General features: G+C 48.0%; 1 non-coding gene across 1 annotated transcript; it reads left to right on the forward strand.

The window, feature by feature from the left end:
- The first annotated feature begins 2354 nt into the window (after window positions 1–2354).
- LOC114809536 lies at window positions 2355–2492 on the forward strand. The gene has a single exon (XR_003757314.1). It is a non-coding gene; the product is annotated as a small nucleolar RNA SNORA7 (small nucleolar RNA).
- Window positions 2493–8175: the final 5683 nt, after the last annotated feature.

Raw genomic sequence — 8175 nt, forward strand, 5'->3', positions numbered from 1 at the left:
AATGTCATATTTTAGAAACAAATTTGACTCCAAATATCTACTTCAATGGAAATGGACTCCAAGTAGGGGGTGCAATTTGTTATTTCAAGGATTTAAGCATCGTGTTCCGTGGCTTGTGCGTGCTCAAATCTATTTTTAAAATGGACAGGATCAGAGTTTCCTTCATTTTAGGGGATGTGGGGACCAAGTTTCCTTTGAGCCTCATCAGAATACTGGATAGAAGAGGAGCACACACCTCCCATGCATTCTGTCTTGCTGATGATCCAGAGCTCAACTTCGAAAAATTTCCTTGTATAAGTGGAGAGGTAGAAAATCCATTCTTGGCCACTCAATAGATCAATCAAACAATGGTATTTATTGAGAATTTACTGTGTGCGGAGCACTGTAGCAAGCATCTGGAGAGTACAACAGGGATGGTGGACCCTACGCCTGTCCTCAAGGAGCTTGTAGTCTCAAGGTTTAGGCCAGAATCCAGATTAAACCCTACCTCGTTCTGATAACCTGGGTTGGTTGTGTCCACGGACTGAACTACTGTATTGGGGAAGAGCAACTTTTGGACCAAGGGAGATTTTAGTTGCAAGTCCAGTAGCATTTGTACGTTACCATAGGGAGATTCCTCTTCTATACCCTGAACGGGATATATAAATCCCCCAAAATAACTCCTCACTCCCGTGAGCATCTATCCTTTGGTCCCTTTTGCAATCTCTCCTCTGGTGTCTGGTGAATAAAATTGCAGTGTTCTAGGCCCACCATTCTGTATGGTGGACAGAGCATGGTCCTGGGAGTGAGAAGATCATGGGTTCTAATCCCTGCTCTGCCATTTGACTGCTGTGTGTGATGTTGGGTAAGTCACTTCAATTCTCTGGGTCTCGATTAGAAAGCTCATCTGTAAAATGGGTATTAAGACTGTGAGCTCCTAGTGGGACAGGGACTGTGTCCAATATGATTTGCTTGTATCCACCCCAGGGCTTAGTACAGTGACTTGCTTGTATCCACCCCAGGGCTTAGTACAGTGACTTGCACATAGTAAGCACTTAAGCAATATCACAGTTATTATTACCTACTCCTCAAAAGAACATCAAGACGTTATGCTTCTGTTTACTGTTTGGTCACTTAATCCCTATGAGGAAAATCCACTTTCCTCAAATTCTAGTCTGTGTGTCTGAACCTGAAGGGAAAAGACCCATAGAAAGTTTTATAAACTTTTCATCATCGTCACCAGTGGTAATTATAAGCTCTTGGTGGGGAACACTATACTGGACCCCTATTATTTGTAGAGAACTTTACTGGACCCTCATCGGGCATTGAGAACTTTGCTAGCCTCCTACTTGGTGCAGAATATTGTAATGGACCCTTCTTCAGTCCATGCATCACTCTGGTGCCCAGATATTTTTTTGTAAAAGCCATTTAGTCCACAACTCCTCACTCCTCCAAGACCTCCAATGGTTGCCTATCCAGCTCTGCATCAAACACTCCTTAATATTGACTTTAAGGCACTTAATAGTTTTTTTTTCCCCTTACGTTACCTCACTGATATCCTACTACAACCCAGCCCATACACTCTGTTCCCCCCAGTGCCAACCTATATCTCCATCTCATCTCTCCCGTTGGCCTCTTTTCCACGTCTTCCCTTGGGCCTGGAACTCCCTCCTAATATCTGATGGTCCACTGCTCTCCCCACCTTTAAACCCCTCCTCAAATCACACTTCCTCCAAAAGGCCTTCCCTGTCTAAGCCCCCATTTTTTAAATGACATTTATTAAGCACTTACTATATGCCAAGCACTGTACTAAGCCCTGGGGAGATACAAGCTGATCAGGTTGGACACAGTCCCTGTCCTGCATAAGACTCAGAGTCTTAATCCCCATTTTACACATGAGGTAACCGCGGCGCAGAGAAGTTAAGTGACTTACCCAAGATCACACGGTGGTGGAGGCAGGATTAAAACCCCCATCCTTCTGCCTCCCAGGGCCGTGATCTAGCCATTAGGCCACACTCATTTCTCCTACCTGCCCTCATTCTGGGTTGACTTTGCACTTGGCTCCTTTACTCCTTTAAGCACTTTGATACTCATCCCAGGACATATGTATTCACGCTAATGCTCTATTATTTCCCCTATCTTTGTCTGTCTCTCACTTTAGACGGTAAACTCCTTGTGGGCAGGGATAACATCTACCAACTTTGTTGTATAGTTCTTGCCCAAGTATTTAGCGCAAGTGTCCTGCACCCCACAAGTGATCAATAAATATAACTGATTGATTACTGTGTGTACTGGGTGTCTGGAAGTATTCAGCCAAAGGAGAAGACATGGACTCTGCCTTCAGGGGACTTCTCATGTGGAGTAGAAGCACATATCACCTCTCAGGGTCGCACCTGGAGAGTTTCCAGTCCTCTACCAGTCTCAGCTGTGGGAGGGAGAGTCAAGCAGAGGCCTACCCATTCCGTTCCTAGCTTGGGCAGTGGCTAGCGAGTGGAAGGCATTCTGCTACAAGTCAAAACTCACCCATACTGGGCAGCAGCAACCAGAAGGTAGCCACAACAGATCTGCATCTGTTAAATTGACCCCCTCCCTCTCCTGTCCACTGTAATGGACAGGTGTGGAAAGCAGAGCTGTTCATCTTCAGGGCATCCGGCCTAGCAGACCTGTCCACTCGCCATGGAGTTGGCCACGAGGCTCTCTGTTGATTTTAGATTTCAAGGATTTTTTTAAAAATTTTAATCTTTGAGGGTTAGTTGATAACCCCTGGGTCTCTGGAATCAAGGCTTATAAATATATTTCAGCTCACATGGCATCCGGAGCTTATATGCCTGTTTTCCGGAAGAAAAAGCTTCACGGCTATTTGCTCACAAAATGCTTGTCTAAAGGCAGCTGCGAATCAGATCCAGAGGCTGGAAAAGCCCCCACTATCATCTAGCTGAAGGCTTGGGAGAGCCACGATTAGTATTCAGGGATCCCAAGCTGAGTCAGAACGGTAGTAGCCCCTTTAGGGGGAGTTTGATCTCAGCAGTTGTATTAGCGGTGATATTAGCTCCCATGGGAGCTGCTCTCTGTGTGTGTGTGTGTGTGTGTGTTAGAGAGAGAGAGAGAGAGAGAGAGAGAGAGGAAAAGAGAGAGAGACGAGATGAGATAAAGGCTCCTTTAGTGAATATGCCAATTCCTTCTGTCTCAGCAGCTCCACAGGGACTGAAACTCAGCAATAAGCAATATGAATTTTTTTAATCCTTCTGACCTAATAGGGCAGGATCTGGTGACATCTGAGAAATTAAAATTGCATTTCCCTTTTGCAAAGCCCATAATTTTATAGAAACACATGTTTTGGGAAATTTATATTAGCGATTTGTCCGGGTGACTTTTCTTCAAAAAAAAATTAAGGAATGAATATGGCTTTACCAAAGTAGCTTGCTTTCTGAAGGAGAACTTTTTAAGATCTTCAAAGCTCACTGTGGGCTGGGAACGTTTCTGCCAACTCGTTGGATTGTACTCTCCCAAGTGCTTAGTACGGTGCTCTGAATATAATAAGCGCTCAATAAAGGCCACTGAATGAAGTGAGTGAACGTAATGACCCTACCGATTTTATAGACACGGTCCCAGTCCAGGTCAAAATTAACCAGTTTAAAGGAGAAAGGGCAGCCGGGCAGTGGGGCGAGTCAGGCCAGGGTGAGGATTGCTGCATCTGAGAGGGAGAGGTGTCCCAAGGAAAGCCGGAAAGGGAGGAGTGGCAGAGGGCTGGGGAGAGAACTGGCCTCTCTCGATTGGCCTCTTCCTAATCCCACAACTCTCCATATCGATCAATGAATCAACCAGTCCAACAGTGGTATTTACTGAGCACTTACTGAGTGCAGAGCACTCTACTAAGCCCTTGGGAGAGTACACTGAAGAAAAGTCAATGTGCCTGTGTTATAGTGTTGTATTGTATACTTCCGGATACACGGCTCAATAAACCCGATTGACTGATTGACGGACTGACTACAATACAACAGAGTTAGTAGACATGGTCCCTGATCACAAGTTTACAGCCTAGAGATGATGACAGCGATGGTATTTGTTGAGTGCTTACTATGTGACAGGCACTGTTCTAAACGTTGGGGTGGATACAGGCAAAGCAGGTTGGACACGGTCCCTGTCCCATGTGGGGCTCACATTCTCAATCCCCATTTGACAGATGAGAGAACTGAGGTACAGAGAAGTAAAGTGACCCATCCAAGGTCACAGAGCAGACAACTGGCGGAGCCAGGATTAGTGGGGAATAGAGACATTAATAGAAATAAATAAGTTATGGTTATGTACCTAAGTGCTGGGGGGCTGAAGGTGGGGTGAACATGAAGTACACAAGGGGTACAGATCTAAGTGCATATGAAACACAGAAGGGAGGAGTAGGGGAAAAGAGGGATTAAATGGGTAAGACCTCTTGGAGGAGGTGTGATTTTAATAAGGCTTTAAAGGTGGAAGAGTGGTGGGAGGAAGACAAGATCAGGGCACAATGCGTAAACTGGCACTAGAAGTGTGAAGTGTGTGGGCTGGGCTGTTGAAGAAAATCAGTGAGGTGAGGGAGGAGGGTATGGCTGACTAAGTGCTCTTAAGGTGTGGAAAGGAGTTTCTTTGACGAGGTTGTGGATGAGCAATCACTGCAGGGTGGGAAAACAGGGACTGAACGATTTTTAGAAAAATGATCCAGACAGCAGAGTGAATTATGGACTGGAGTGAAGAGAGACAGGAGGCGGGGAGGTCAGCAAGGAGGCTGATGCGGTAATCAATGTGGGTTAGGATAAGTGTTTGGATCACTGTAAAAGCAGTTTGTATGGAAAGGAAAGGGCAGATTTTAGCAATGGCGTGAAGGTAGAACCGACAGGATTTGGTGACAGATTGTGTGAGAGAGATGAGTCAAGCCACATCCCAAAGAACGATCCCACGTTCTGCTCCATCCATCCACGAGTTTCCTTGACCTTCCCCAGAAGTCTCGGAGACAAATCACCACATTCTGGTGATGGGACCGCTGCCCGCAGATTCCACGAGAGGCGGTCGTCAATCAATCGATAGTATTTTTAAAACGCCTTCTGACTGCAGAGCACAGTGGAAGCAAATGATGTGACCCCTGTTCTCAAGGAGCAATTTAGAGACTGCAACTGGCCAGACAGTCAGAAGTTATTTACAAATAATGGGAACGGAGAAATAAAAAGGCTATTGAAATAGTAATAGCACGGAAAGATAAAAAGATGAATGTGTGAGTGGAAACAACGTTGCAAATTGACACAAAAACAAGTGCTAAGGAATCTGGGGTAAACATTGTGCAGAGGGTTGACATAACCCAAGTTGTTGGAAGTAATTCCAAGAGTGTCTCCTGGGGGACGTGGGTTTTCAGGAGGGAGAAGGGATCCTGCTGTGGACCAGAAAGCCCGTATTACTAAACTAGCTCCCCGCAATTTGGTCTCCCCCATCTTTGGGAAAAAAGTAGAATCTCACTTCCTTGCCGATATGAGAATAATAATAATAATGGCATTTGTTAAGTGCTTATGATGTGCCAAGCACTGTTCTAAGTACTGGGGTAGATACAAGGAAATAAGGTTGTACCCAGTTCCTGTCCCACATGGGGTTCACAGTCTTAATCCCCATTTTACAGATGAGGTAACTGAAGCACCGAGAAGTGACTTGCCCAAAGTCACACAGCAGACAAATGGCAGAGCCAGGATTAGAAATCACATTCTCTGACTCCCAAGCCCATGCTCTTGCCACTAGGCCATGCTGCTTCTCTAGGCCGTGCCCTGTGACCACCGCCCGGCCGAGAAACCTCAGAATCCCCCAGTGTTCCCTGCCCTGGCCGTCTCTCCCGCCAAACGCGTCGGCCCGGACCCACAAAGGATTATCCCCAGAGCGCCAGAGGCAGGCAGAGGCCTCACCCGCTTCCGGTAGGGGCCCGTGGTGTCTGCCCGAGTCAACCGCACAGAAACCAGTCACACCAACAGTTGATAAAAGGCTACGGCTGGGCTGCCGATTTATGCTGGGGCGTCTGTGCGTGTGTGGTGTGCGGGTGCGTGCATGCGTGCACACGTGCATGATTGTGGCCCGATACCCTCCCAAATTAATGTAACGTTGAGCCGTGCTTTGGCACAGCCGTCCGGCACACCTGGGTTTAACAATAATGCCAACAGCTACGTTGCGACTTGCAGCACAACACCCACTTGACACAGGGCAGTGAGCTGTGGACCGCAGCCAATCCTCAGGCTGCCGCTTACCTGAGCTCACTCGGATTATGTTCCTATCACCATGGCAGCCAAACCAGGCCTCCCCCAACCCCTCTCCCCTCCCCCCGACACACACACCGGCCTCACCCCGTCATTATCCCCGTCCGCCGGGCGGCCCAGGGAGGGCCAGGAGTGGGTGGAGGAGGAGGGGTGATCTTGACAGATTTGGCTCCCGTCTACTGGGTCTGTTTCCCACCTTCAGCCCCCGGCACGTCGGCGGGAGCCAAGCGGAGGCTGGCCTGCCAGAGGGAGGGTGGCTAACGGCGGGACTTTGGCACATGCCAAGGGGCTGCAGGTTGTCATTTCTCCCTTTGCTGCGTGAAGGGACACGCTCACAGCCCGGGGGTGGGGGATTCTGAACCCGTGTGCCAACCTTCAGAGGAACCCTGTCCTCCCCCACAGCTCCCTGCCACACCAACCACTGGGAGAACTGAGCCTCGGAAAAGAAAGGAAAGGAATAGAAAGGGAATGGGCAGAAGGGAGCTGGAGAAGAGGGGAAGGGGCACAGGCCGCACAGGCCGGCAGGGGTGGGCCTGGTTGTCCCAGTAAGTAGAGGTGGGTGAGGAGAACTGTACTCTGAGGGAGAAGAGAGCTTTTAGATTACTTCAGATCTTTAGACTGTGAGCCACCGGGGAAAGGGATCACATCTACCAGGCGTATTATGCTCTTCCCAGCACTTAGTATGGTGCTTCGTGTGGAGTAGGTGGTGCTCAATACAGACCTTGATCGATTGAGAAGAGTTGGAAGGCTTTGAAGGGACAACACGATTACTCTCTCCTGCTCCAAAGCCTTATTGAAGGCGGATCTCCTCCAAGAGGCCTTCCCTGACTAGGCCCTCATTTCCTTCTCTTCCACTCCCTTCTGCGTCACCTTGGCACTTGGATTTGCACCCTTTATTCCCTTCACCTTCAGCTCCATAGTTGTCCACAGATGTCCATATCCTTATTTTATTTGAATTAATTTCTGCCACCCCCTCTAGAATGCAAGCTCGATATATGCAGGTAATGTGTCTGCCAAATCTGTTATGTTGTACTCTCTCAAGTGCTTAGTACAATAAAAGTGACAATCCCTGCCCACAAAGAGCTCATAGTCTAGCGGCAGGGAGACAGACGTCAAAACAAATCGATAACATTAATAATAATGATAATGATGGTATTTGTTAAGCAGTACCTGCCAAGCACTGTTCTAAGCACTGGAGGGGATACAAGGTAATCAGGTTGTCCCACGTGGAGCTCACAGGTTAGAGAAGTAGCATGGTTCAGTGGAAAGAGCCCGGGCTTGGGAGTCAGAGGTCATGAGTTCGAATCCCGGCTCTTCCACTTGTCAGCTGTGTGACTGTGGGCAAGTCACTTAACTTCTCTGTGCCTCAGTTCCCTCAACTGTTAAAAATGGGGATTCACTGTGAGCCTCATGTGGGAGAAGCTGATTACCCTGTATCTCCCCCAGCGCTTAGAACAGTGCTCTGCACATAATAAGCGCTTAATACCAAATTAATCCCCATTTTATAGATGAGGGAACTGAGGCACAGAGAAGTTGAGTGACTCGCCCAAGGTCACACAGCTGACAAGTGGCAGAGCTGGGATTAGAACCCATGATCTCTGTCTCCCAAGCCCGGGCTCTTTCCACTGAGACACACTGAGGCTCTTATCATCTCATTACAGACATATACATGAAAAACGTAAGGAAGGGTAAGGAAGCTTAGTCTGGGAAGACCTCTTGGAGGAGATGTGTCTTCAATAAGGCTTTGAAGGAGGAGAGAGTCATTGTCTGATGGATTTGAGGAGGGAGAACATTCCAGGCCAGAGGTAGGATGTGGGCCGGGGTTGATGGTGAGATAGATGAGATAGAAACACAGTGAGAAGGTTAGCACCAGAGGGGCGAAGTGTGAGGACTGGGTTGTAGTAGGAGTGTAGTGAGTTGAGGGAGGAGGGGAGAA

The sequence above is a fragment of the Ornithorhynchus anatinus genome, chromosome 2 (genome assembly GCF_004115215.2).
Source record: "Ornithorhynchus anatinus isolate Pmale09 chromosome 2, mOrnAna1.pri.v4, whole genome shotgun sequence".
Taxonomy (NCBI): domain Eukaryota; kingdom Metazoa; phylum Chordata; class Mammalia; order Monotremata; family Ornithorhynchidae; genus Ornithorhynchus; species Ornithorhynchus anatinus.